The following is a 12,973-nucleotide window of genomic DNA, read 5'->3' on the forward strand; positions in this document are numbered from 1 at the left end:
CATTACTTCGAATATCCTTGGCCTTTTATTTTTTTCCTATTGTGAGCACTCATTAGTATCCTTTCAACTCTGACTTTGTCTAGGCCAGCCCGCGTTCTAAATAAAAGTGAAGCGAGAATATAGGACACTGCAAAGTGATTGGAAGTACAGCTGTGCTGGAGCCCAAGCTACTTCAACCTTTTCCAACTTTATATACGTATAATTTCATATTTTTATCTTCCTTTGCAGTATACTATAGCCAACTAAGTTTCTCCAAGTCTAAAAATTCAGTACTATATCCTTAGGACACCAGAGCTTCACTTATGAATGTTACTCCTAAGAAACTAATTTTCTCACTGTGTTTAGCCTTGTTTCCTTTGTGAATTTAGTGCAAAATACTAAGAAATCACAGCTATCCGATCTATTTATTCCCACTGACTGGAGTATTCCAATCCATGGGAGTGCACTGAGGAACTGTGGCAGAAACTTTTCAAGCTCAGCCCCAAATTTAACTGACACTGGAGTTAAAAACTGTGGAAATAGATACAACATACACCTTCCCCTTGGAGTTTCACTGGCACAATTACATCTTAAACAGGGCAAACAGTACTGAGAATTCTGCTTACTTCTCTGGGTATGCACTGCTTCAGATAACAAAGTAAACCCTGCTTTTGCAACAAATTATTGGTCGGTGAAAGCCACACCCTTCATTTGCCACTGTTTGCAATTCATCTTCTACAAGATTTAACCTGTTTACTTTGGGGTTTTCTCCTTCCCCAATGAGAAAATGCTCTACAAATTAAGCAACTTCAAGGGGTTTATCTGTGTAAACTGTCCATCAAAAAGGAACGAAGGTCTTACGTTTTCAAAGACCTTTGAAACAGTGAAAGTATCAGAATATCTTTGTCCGTGCAAAAGAGAACCTGAAGTAGCTCAAGAAAGAAAGAATTTAAAATGGCCTAGTGTAGATAATGGCTAACTCCTCATAAAGGACGTGGTCCAAAGCCAGTTGAAACCAGCAGGAATTTTTCCACTGGCTCTAGTGAGTTCTGCATCAAGTCTCCGCTGGTCACTCTAACTTTACAATGCCAAAATACAGTAATGGTCTAAACTGTGCTGCCGCTGTCATTTCTCCAGGAAATCTTTTTCTGCAGTATACTTTCAAACTCAATGAAAATCATAACAACACCAGCACAGAAAGCATAGCTCTGATTTTTTAAACATAAAATTTGGCTCTAGATACCCATACTTTAGTCTCTACTGCTAAAGAAATGAAGAAAGTAAAGCACATCCAACAAAACACACATGAATCGGATCACAACCAATAGGTAAGGAGTTGTTTTAAAAGCGTGATCAAAACACAAGGTAAAAACCAAAATCCAAAAAACCCAATGCATGATCAGATACCCTAATGTATAGCCTAGCTGTGTAACTATTTGGTGAGTGTTTAAAAAACCAAAACGTACCCCCACCAAGATGATGTTAAACAGCTTATGAACACATGTCTACAAAGCTAACAGACCCTACACTTACTTTCACCCTCAGCATGATGCTTTCTTTTGATATAGTATTCAGCCACAGGAAATTAGAAGTAGAACAATATATTAAGACAGTTCACAATCCACAGCAAAAACATTAAGAAGTGTCAAAGTGCTGTCTTTCCATAGCTAGAGGATAAAGTGTTTTTTTCTTAATTCAAACAGGTTGCACAGAATATTTTCTCCCAAAACCCTTTGTGTGGTTTTTTCTTTTTCTTTTTTTTTTTTTTTTTGGGGGGGGGGGGGGGGAGCTGTCACAACTTTAGAAAGGCAAGTTGCTTTTAATTAAATACTAGTTAATGACTTTGACTGACGTGTAGAATTGCCAGTATTTTTAGTTGATATTGTCTTTCTGACCTGTAACCCTTAAACTAGAACAAGCACCTTGTTTAACGTTTGTTAAATTTAGACAGCGCCACTATCCACTATTACCCCCCTCCCACCGCTGCTGCACTAATCTCCCATGCCAGCTGCTCAAATGTTTACATTTTAAGGGCTTTCTCTGTTTGTGCAGAAATGGTCTCTGCACAGTATCTCTCATCTGTACGTTTGCCAGAATCAAGGCAAAAAAAGCCTCACTGCAGGAATTCTTGATTAATAAATAGTCTTAAATGTTTCTTCTTCCCTTCCCCCTTCTGTCAAATCCATTGCCATTAGGTTTTTACAAGGCAAACCTCCACAGTGCACTTTACAGGCCTGACTCTTGTCCTATGCAAACAACTGTAAATCAGAACAAGCTCCATTTAGAGTCAATGAAATCACACCATCTCTGTGCTGAAACTGGGAGAGATCAAAATCAAGATACATACCTGAGCATTTGCTGGGATGGAAAGAATAAAATGTTATAATCAGAGGAGGGGGGTGTGGGGGAACCAAACACTAACAATCATAAATCTAGCGGTAATCTCTCCATCTCGCTATGCCAGTACACTTCAGAGACTGCCTACACAGTTCATGTCCTAGACATCGGTCACACCTGGCTCTCTCACCAGGTCATCGAGGTACTGAACAAGCAAAACACTTAAACAGCTGCTTGGCATGACACTGAAAAAGTCAGTGGGTCCAACTCCTATGCCTACAGCTACTCAACTATTTAAGAACTCTGCAGGGCTATGTCTTGCTATTTACCTTGATCTACTTGCTCTTTTTGCCTTCCAGCTGACCATTTATAAAACCAGAAATACTGTCCTTAGTTTCCCCAAGCAGTTTGAGATCTGCTTAACAGTGTAAATGATATAGAAAAAAAAATTCAAGAAACTTAATCTGACTGAAGGTATCACTACTTCATGCTGTTGTAAAAGTCTTTAAAAAGACTGACCGCTATTTGTCACACTCTTTTCCCTCTTCAGCTTGCGTCCCAAAATGCTGCTGAGAATTCAAATGAAACATTAAACACTGGAGAGTAAGAGAAAAAGCAATGTCTGAAATTCTTTGTAATAATTTCTGCTCAGCTCAAAGGGGAAGATCAGTATTGGAGCTGCATGTAAAAGACCAATAAAACCTAATTTAACAGTTTTTTATTAAAAAAGAAGAAAGAATGTGAAACAGCTACGCAGACTACAGGCATTAGAAGGTTTCTTTTTGTAGTGATGAACAACTGAGCAGCACACAGAGTACTTACTGCTATAAGGTCTTTGCTTCATACACACAACTCCTCGTTGAGTTCAAGGGAGACCTGTAAGGCCCGCTAAGCCTTATGTAGGTTTGACTTTGCATGAAAGAACTAAGACATAAAGTTCACTTAGGAAAACTTCTCCATCAAAGTAAAATGCATTGTGTCCTGTCAGCAAATGTTGTTTTGCAAATCCTCCCTCACCTGCCATAAAATGTTATTGAGACATATGGTTTCACACGCTACCAAGCAGCTCAGTTTTGCCAACGAACAATAATGCACAGAACAAATACGCATGGAAATCATGAGATCATCTAATTAAAAGAAATGTTATTGTTTGCCACTACTTTTAATGAAATCGAGTCTTCACTGCCCAACAGAAGAGGCTGGAAAAGAACCAAATCCTATTAGTGCTCATGCCTCAGAAATTGTTTGCAAAAGGAAAGAAATTATATGTTAACCGATGTTGAAAATCTTCACTGTATCTAAAAATCTACATATGCTAACAGGATATTTTAGACTAAGATAATAAATCTATGGTTACATGTGATTCATATTATGCCACTACAAAAACAGGTGTTACTGTCTGAAAAAAAATTTCCATTGTATATTAGAAATATGGAGTCGATGACATACAATTAGCCATTTCTGATTTCATCTAGTAAAGGGCATTGGCATAAATACACACTAATCCTTTCATTACAGTAGTTACATTTGGAAAGCTTTACAAGAAATGTTTTGGATATCCATCATTAAATTAAATAGAAATGTACTTTGCAGTGGAATTAATAATTCCCTGACTCATTCAGAGACCATCCCAAACTTAAGGAACTACATCTCTGCTTATCCAATTGCAGAAAAGCCTGATCCTGGGATAAACTTTTCTTTAAAGGTGGTATTTTCCACACCACTGCATGCTTGCCTGTTACACTAAGGACAATATGCTGAATAAATTATGAACGAATATGAATTACAAGGCTATTATACACTATTAAGGGGCTCTGGTAATATTAAATACCAAGGAAGCAAAGCCTGAGCGGTTGAGATGTCACTAGAAAAATCTCAAATGGAATTTAAGTATGACTTTGGGTTTTTTTTAATGTCCTTTTATTAATGCAAATTAAAAGCCATTGGTCTTATTAGCTGCTGCTTTATTCTATTTTTTCCAGTGAGTTAACTTCAGAACTTTTCAGTGAAATCAGTAACAAAAGATGAATCAGACATAAAAGGATTTGGGTGGTTAAGGGTGTGTCACCAGGTCTTAATTAAACATCCGAGGGAGATATCTGAGCCAACTTACTCCAGACCAACTGGGTACATCCACAGTAAAGAGAACGATGCCATGCAGACCAGGCCTGGAAGCTGAACTGCCTCACACTAACCTAACTTACCATACTCCTGTTAGGTGGGGCCTCCCTAACTCACACCACTTTCATGCCTTCCCTTCAATAAGCCTGACACATACCCTTCTGATGTGCTTACTCCCATTTTGGTGCCCGAATTCTGCTTCTGGGCATGCTGAGCGTAAAAACTGCTGAGAAACTATGCTTCTAACCTCCTGCCTAAACTCCATCAGGACCCATAAAATAGGCGAATGTCTCCATCTTCATCATGAGCCAAGAGGCTTGATCCAACAGGTGTGCTTGTTGGATACAACTAAGTTGTAAAATACAACTAAGAAACCTGGCTCCACAAAAAACATAACTGCTAGAAGAGGCAGCTATGGTATTTCTCCCATCTTGTCCTCCCCCCTGCCCCAAGTTCAATGATTCAGTAAGAATATGGTAAATCCAGATTCAAAGCCTTCTTCTAGTTGAGAAAAAACAAACTTCCCCCTCTCGTGAGCAGAGTGAGATTTTTCTCTGTTCGAGGACATGAATATGAGTTTAGCTGGAGAGAGACTGAGATCAGGGTACTCATCTGGGCAGGGAGCAACAGCCATTTGGCTCTTCCAGTTCTAGCTTCAGAGACTACTTATTTGCTGGATCTAACATCTGCTTAGCATAAAACATAGAAAAACATCTCTGGCGCTGGCACTGGAACCCAGAGCTGCCACCACACTTAAGTTATTTCGTTGCTGGTCTGAAAAGTTAAGCTTGCTCTTGCTCTCTCTCTCTGAGTCACTGAATACTTGGGTATTTTTACAAAAGGGCACTTCCCACATCAAGAATACCTCACAGCTTTGTTCCAGGCATTCTCCAGCCCAGCAAGTATTTTGGTTTTCTTTGCAAAGGAGGACATAATTCTCTCAATAATGGTCCTGAGAGAGATAGAAGACTGGCTGGTATCTCTAAAGGCAGAGAAGGGAACTGAACTTAGCTCTCACATTTTGGCTAACAGTGGTAGGTGGTAAGCTTTTAGAGTAAAAGCTTTAAATACCTAAAGCTAGCAGCTGACTCAAGGTTTCAGTCCTGAGCAGAGACAGGTAGCAGACACAGAAGATGAGCAGAGTTTAACATGCAACTCCTGCTGTGCAGATTTCAGTGGCTTCAAAACTTGAGAAATCTGACTCTGGGATGCTTAGATCCAGCGTCCAACAGAAGTCTGCACTGCTGAGTATTTAAAACAGGCGCTTCCAGGCATAGTTGTGCCCAGTTCCTTTTGCAGATATGGCCTACTCAAGCCCTTTTGATTCGACTTGAGCCATTTCTCACTGTTCATCTCAGACCATTTCTTCAGAATATTTCCTTAAAGATGTCCTGCAAAAAACACTGCAGGAACTGAAGTTTCCAAGTTGTCTTTTTAAAAGCAACAACTTGAATGCAATGCATTGTGATGGTTTTACTCCAAACCATGCGATTTTATGTAAAGATGCAGGTTCTGGCAACCAATGACTACGTGATAATCTTTTGTTTTTAATAAAACCTTCATGGTCACAAAAAAACCCGTTTAGAAATGTGACCTCTACAAACCTAACACTCAGAAGCCAAATGGAGGGAAGGGAAGTCCACCCTAAATGATTTGTTTTCAAATCTCATGATCTTAAGCCACTGTTGTGTGGTAAGGGCAAGAGCTAAGTAATTTTTGAATGCATGAAGTTGGCAATCTTGTGGTAGTAGAAGCTAAGCGGCACAGACAGAACAGGGGTCAGCTGACATGTCTCTTCACCAGATACTGGTTTTAATAGCTTGTAACTTTACGATGCTTTAACCATAGATGCTGAGACTTTCCATTCCAGGTGTCTGCCTCAGGCTATTTTTTTTTTTTTTTTTTCAGCCAGAGTAGTTCAGCTGGTTCTGAGATTTTTTTTTTCTTTTTTTCCCCCCCTTTTTTTTTTACACTAATTCCAAGGTCCTTTTCTTTGAAGAGGTCTAGTAACACCACACTTCGGAGCAAGAACTTGAAGTCTGGCAGCAAGCAGCCACTGTTTCAAGCTCTTGCCTTCTGCTATCACATACTGTAAGAAAAATCTAAAGATATTATATTATGTAAAAGTATCTATGATTCACATGAACGAAGACAGTTAATATCCTGTAAGTGCACACGACAAAAGGAGGTGGGTACAGCTACATCTCTTCAGCAGTCATAATCTGGCTGAAAGGCACCTTCACAGTCTACCTAATCTATCCCTCTGCACCAAGAGAGAATCAAGTATGTGCAGCTCATCCTCTAGACGTTTTTGGAGGTTTTACAGAGTAGGTGATGATAAGGATTTCGCAGTCTCTTTAATAACCGGCTCCCTTGTTAAACTTCCATGTGGTTAGATTTTTTTCCCTCTAATATCTAAGCTAAATTTTCATTGCTATGTATAAAGCACATTACTTCTTGTCCTGCCCTCAGTAGACAAGGAGAAAGCAAGCTGATCACTGTCATCTTTGCTACCTATTGGAATTCTCTGAATGCCAGTCACAAGCCAGTTGGCTCTGGCAAATCTTTCTTCTTACCAAGGAAAGTTAACAATAAAATGATTTTTTTTTTCCAGAGAGTATCACAGGATATAAAAATAAAAATAACTCTACTGTGATGGTAAACCTTATCCTGAGATATCTGGCATTTAATAAATCTATTTTTCTTCTAATCATGTAAACAGTTGCACAAATTAAAACATTTGTAACTATACTATATCTTCCCTAGGGTCATCCTCTGGCATCTAACTACTGGCTCACAGGCACCCTGTAACAGAACATTGGTGGGGACAGACCAGTCTGCTGTAGCATTTAGACAACTCTCCATGCTCAGTTTTTTGAGTTTTACGTTCTGCAAACAAAATCACACTAAGAAAATTGTTTCAAGGCCAGATCACAACCTATGTCTTTGACAGTGTACACAGATACCTCTAACTGTATAAAATGCAATGGAACTATCCCAGGATTTGACCCTGCTAGTACAAATAAACACACATAACCAACATCACCCTAAGCATTGCCAGGAGATCAAGAAGCAAGAACATGAGAACAGGAATTTAAAATGAATTTGATTGTCACACAAGGAAATATTAGAAGTAGATGGCTGTTAACTTCCATTTAGATGACACAGGCAGTGTTCTCTTTCCTACTGCCCTAAACAGCACTTGGCCACATGAGGTGAAATCCTTGACACTGGTATTAACCAATGAGATGGTATTAACCGATCACCTGGGACCTGACATGGTTGAAGACAAATCACATTTCCAATCACTTCTGCATAACTGTACTTGATCCTTCTTCCAACCACTTCTGAACTGGGAAAGTATATCATGAATGATGTAACTCCTGCCATCAACAAGGGCATAAAAGTCGAGTACATTGAGAACAAACAAGGCCCTGAAAAAGTAAATAATAGATTTTTTTTAAAAAGCCTTTATGGGGAAAATAGCTGTTCCCATAATTTAAGAAGTGACTGCCAAGGTCACCAATGCACCAGAAATCCTGTAGCACAGTATTTGTCTTCTGGAACATGATCTTGCAATTATACAGGTACTATGAAATAAAAAAAAACATAAACATTTCCTAAACATGTCTGGTAACTGTTTGGAATTTAAAATGACACTAGTTTTCCCTGATAGTTTTGTTCGTGAACATATATAATAATAGGCATGACAGATTCATTAAGCAGGGAACTACTGGACTATCTGCTTCATTTAGGTTCACTGATTCTGTTATGAGTAACACCTATATTCATACACTGAAGACTAGATTTTTTAAAAACAGTCCTGATGAAAATCCTCTAACATTGCTCTGCTGAAGTTTGAACTAGAGAAACCTCGTGTGATAAGACTTTGTGCTGAAGTTTCAAATCTTCTGATAAGTGTCCCTGGCTGTACTTCTAAATATTTTTCTCCCAAGCTGATTTATTACATAAACAAATTCCACATCAGAGATACACGTCGTTCAGCACTTGAGATGTGTTTTTTCACTCTTGATTTATGCAAGCACAAAGGTCCCAAAAATAAAACCAGCTAATTTTAGTACCGTGTTCCAAGTATCAGGTTGCATCTTGATCACCTGTTTATTTGAGGACAGTGACACCAAGCGGCAGAGATGACTTAAACTCCCTTTTTTCCCCAGCTGTTCTAAATTCTAGCTCTGACTGTCTGTCTTTGGAACACAAAATGGTTAACTGTGCTGCAACTTCCAACTGCTTTACTTGTATGTTGTATTTATACACCAGTGTATTTCAATAGCATTTGATTTGTGAAAAGTTAAGCGGGATATAAAGCTCATCTGCTTAGCACAAAACTGGAACAGATTAAGGGAAAAGGGAAGGGAACTACAGGCCAGTCAGTCTCACCTCTGTGCCCGGCAAGATCATGGAGCAGATCCTCCTGGAAACTATGCTAAGGCACATGGAAAATAAGGAGGTGATTGGTGACAGCCAACGTGGCTTCACTAAGGGCAAATCATGCCTGACAAAGTTGGTGGCCTTCTACAACAGGGTTACAGCATTGGTGGATAAGGGAAAATAATGGTGGTCATCTACCTGGACTTGTGCAAAGCATTTGACACTGTCCCACACAACACCCTTGTCTCTAAAATGGAGAGACATGGATTTGACGGATAGACCACTTGGTGAATAAGGAATTGGCTGGATGGTCGCACTCAAAGAGTTGCAGTCAATGGCTCGATGTCCAACTGGAGACCAGTGACAAGTGGTGTTCCTCAGGGGTTGGTATTGGGACTGGCTCTGTTTAACATCTTTGTTGGCGACACGGACAGTGGGATTGAGTGCACCCTCAGCAAGTTTGCCAAATGGCACCAAGCTGTGTGGTGCAGTCTACATGCTGGAGGGAAGGAATACCATCCAGAGGGACCTTGACAGGCTTGAGAGGTGGGCCCCTGTGAACCCCATGAAGTTCAACAAGGCCAAGTGCAAGGTCCTGCACATGGGTCAGGGCAATCCCAAGCACAAATACAGGCTGGGCAGAGAACAGCTTGAGAGCAGCCCTAAGGAGAAGGACTTGGGGTGCTTGTTGATGAGAAACTCAACATCACCTGGCAATGTGCGTTCGCAGCCCAGAAAGCCAACTGTATCCTGGACTGCATCAAAAGAAGTGTGACCAGCAGGTCAAGGGAGGTGATTCTCCCCCCTCTACTCTGCTCTCGTGAGACCCCACCTGGTGTACTGCGTTCAGCTCTAGGGCCACCAACGTAAGAAGGGCATGGATCTGTCGGATTGAGTCCAGAGGAGGGCCACAAAAATGATCAGAGGGCTGGAGCACCTCTCCTATGAAGCCAGGCTGAGAGAGTTGGGGTTGTTCAGCCTGGAGAAGAGAAGGCTCCAGGGAGAGCTTATAGCAGCCTGCCAGTACCTGAAGGGGGCCTATAGGAAAGATGGGGACAGACTTTTTATAAGGGCATGTAGTGATAGGACAAGGGGTAACGGCTTTAAACTGAAAGAGGGTAGATTTAGATTAGATATTAGGAAGAAACTCTTCACTATGAGGGTGGTGGAGGCATGGGAACAGGTTGCCCAATCCCTGGAAGTGTTCAAGGCCAGGCTGGATGGGGCTTTTAGCAACCTGGTCTAGTAGAAGGTGTCCCTGCCCATGGCAGGGGGGTTGGAACTAGATGATCTTTAAGGTCCCTGCCAACCCAAACCATTCTATGATTCTATGAAAAGATTTCTGCTTCATTTACAATACACCATTAGATTTCAGATCCTTTACTGACGTGTGGTATAATGAACTGCTGCACTCTGAGGATTGTCATGGAGAAGTCTTTTCTTGTATTTTTACACTCTCTCTAAGGTGTTAACAAATTCTTCTTTTTTCACCTTTATTTTTGCTGATACTGTGAACAAATGTCCTTTCACCTCAAGCATAAGTGTTGACTTTCCCATCTTGACTTTGAAAATCTGCTTCCTCATCAACAATCCAAAGTATTTTTAGAAGCACTAATAATTCCAATAATAATTAGATAAATAGAGCACTGAGAATGGTTTGGTTGTTAAAAAGCAAATATAACTTGTGCTTGAATAAATGCTAAGGATCTCTTATTTCTTACACCTTTATTCCATTCCTTCATATTGCTCAGTTTAAAAAAAATAAAACAAAACAAAAAAACACAAACAAAAAAACCAAACCCGCCCAATCGATATCCAGAATAGAATCATTACTTCTTCTACAATGCAGTGCACATCACCACCACATAAAAGTGAGAAAAGAATTTAAACTAAGCGTACTGAAGTTCATGCCCTTACCTCAGTAGTACTTCATGAATTGCCTATTTCCTTAGAGGCAAGAAAAATTTTCCTGATCTAGCCAGCGTATGCTGGCACTATGCTGAAAGCAATGGCAAACTATTTTGCTTTCAGAAATAAATCTGAAACTTTGACTTTGATTCCCACACAGCAATGCAAAATACTTCCAAGGTGACCCAAAACAGTAACAGAAAGTAGACCTGAGGAAACTGCAAAAGAGGAAGCCTCTATTGGATGACATTTTGCCAAAAGTCCTACCTTAGCTCAATGAAACTTTTATATAAAGAGCTCTAAATGTGTATTTCACATATATGGCTCTGTAAGATACAACTTATTTTGAATAAGGATAGTCAGTTCCACTGAAGTAAATAAGTGAGGATATCTTTTGAGCAAGTGGAATAAAGAATTACTCAGAATGACTGAGGGTCTCAAAGTCTAGCCCATAAGGAACTGCTAAGCTGAATTTTAAAAATTATAAAGTGCTTTCATTGGCATTTCCAGTTGAATTTTATCTTAAGATAATACAAGTTATCTATGCCAACTATCTATGCCAAGTTTACAGTATTTTAGAATTCTTCACCTAAGACGTGACAGTTGTTGAACTTTTTATTGAAGCCCATCTAGCCTGTTCAAAGGATGGACCTTCTGTGCTCTGAGTGGATCTGTTAAGACTTATTTTATACAGCTTCTGCCAGCTTTAACAGAATAGTACCAAATTAAATGGAACTATGTCAATACATTCATTTAAGTATGTACTTATGTCTTAGCAGGATCAGTGTTCATACAAATACAGGTGACTAGCCAGAAGTGAAAGACATAAACACTGAACAATGGATACATTGAAGATTAACTGCTCTTAAGAGGAAAGGGAAAAAAAATTGAACACCTCACATGTTCATGTAACTGCATAAAAAGAAAACATTTTTTACCTCTTCAAGATCTCTTTGTTCCCTATCACCTGTGCCTTTAGAAAACAGTTACATGTCCAAGACAGTTTTGAAAACTTTTTTTCATCAATGACAAAGGAAAAAAAAATAATCTTAATTTATGATTTGCCCTATAAGTTTCCCTACAAAAATAAATTAAGAGATGTCTCTCTTCTGAGGAAAGCACCATACATTAGCGTAAAAGACAGTTCAGAGTATCTGAACTACCTTCATATCCTCAACTTGGAATCCCTCCCCTTCGTCCTGCTCCTCTTGTAGTACTTGGGTATCAAGATATTCAGATTAATGTATAATGGCAGTGAATACAAACTACAAGATGATTTTATTTTGGCAGAGCTTGTGACCGTTTTTCTATACTTTCACCTAGTATATTTCAGTTACCCACATCACCCTCTACTAGGACTTTGTATTATTAGAGCTCTCTCACTAAAACATTCATCTTTATAGCGTTACCCAAATTTTTACTGTCATGAGCAGCTTTCCTATTTCAGTACTCTTTCATTATGAAGTCTTCACAGACTTGCAGAGTTAGGTGTTTTTTAACCTCACAGCAAATCACTTCTCCATCTATTTCTCCCTTTTGATTTCTTCTTTATTATCCTTTTTATCTGGGATTTTTCTCTCACTCCTCCATTTTTTCCAAAATTTTATGTCACCCTTCTCTGTGGCTAGTGAGCTATAGATTTTGCAGATCAGCACTCCTTTTCCAAATAGCTGTTTGTGAAAGGGGGATTCAGAGCTGCACCTCACATTTCAGGCTTCTATCATGTCATCAACAGTCTTCTTCAAGTTTTGAAAACAGGATAACAAAAAGCCAAGTAATTAAAAAAGGCAACAAAAAGACATGCCATTTATTATGATTACAAATCCACCAGAACAGCCTTACAAAAATATTTACGATTCACCTTCCTAATTAAATACCTAAATCTTCATAATTTAGTAGTCTGTCAGGCACTTAAAAACCTTTGTAAATGTGGTTCACAGGATTTTAGTATCCCAAAACCTACTGAAGTACTTAACAAAAATCCTTTCTGTTATTTGCAGTGTTTAAAAGAAAAGTACTCTCCACCCCCAAGGTACTTAAGAAACAAATGGAATGCTGCCATGCTGCAGAAGACATGTAAAGGGATAAAAATGAGGTGTGGTTTTATAAGAAAAAAGCCCCCTTTAAATGTCACTGGTAATACAAACATACTCTTGCATCATGCAGTACTGTCACTGTCTTACACCTATGCCCTTGGTTAAAACACTTCTTGCTCACAACTGCTTAGAATTTAACT

At 39.2% G+C, this 12,973-nt stretch overlaps 1 protein-coding gene across 8 annotated transcripts in view; it reads right to left on the reverse strand.

Moving 5' to 3' along the window:
* The window catches only part of COBL (cordon-bleu WH2 repeat protein), a 164,441-nt gene that overhangs the window by 88,458 nt on the left and 63,010 nt on the right, over positions 1–12,973 (reverse strand). The gene's annotated exons all lie outside the window — the stretch shown is intronic.

Source organism: Mycteria americana, chromosome 2, assembly GCF_035582795.1.
Source record: "Mycteria americana isolate JAX WOST 10 ecotype Jacksonville Zoo and Gardens chromosome 2, USCA_MyAme_1.0, whole genome shotgun sequence".
Lineage (NCBI taxonomy): Eukaryota > Metazoa > Chordata > Aves > Ciconiiformes > Ciconiidae > Mycteria > Mycteria americana.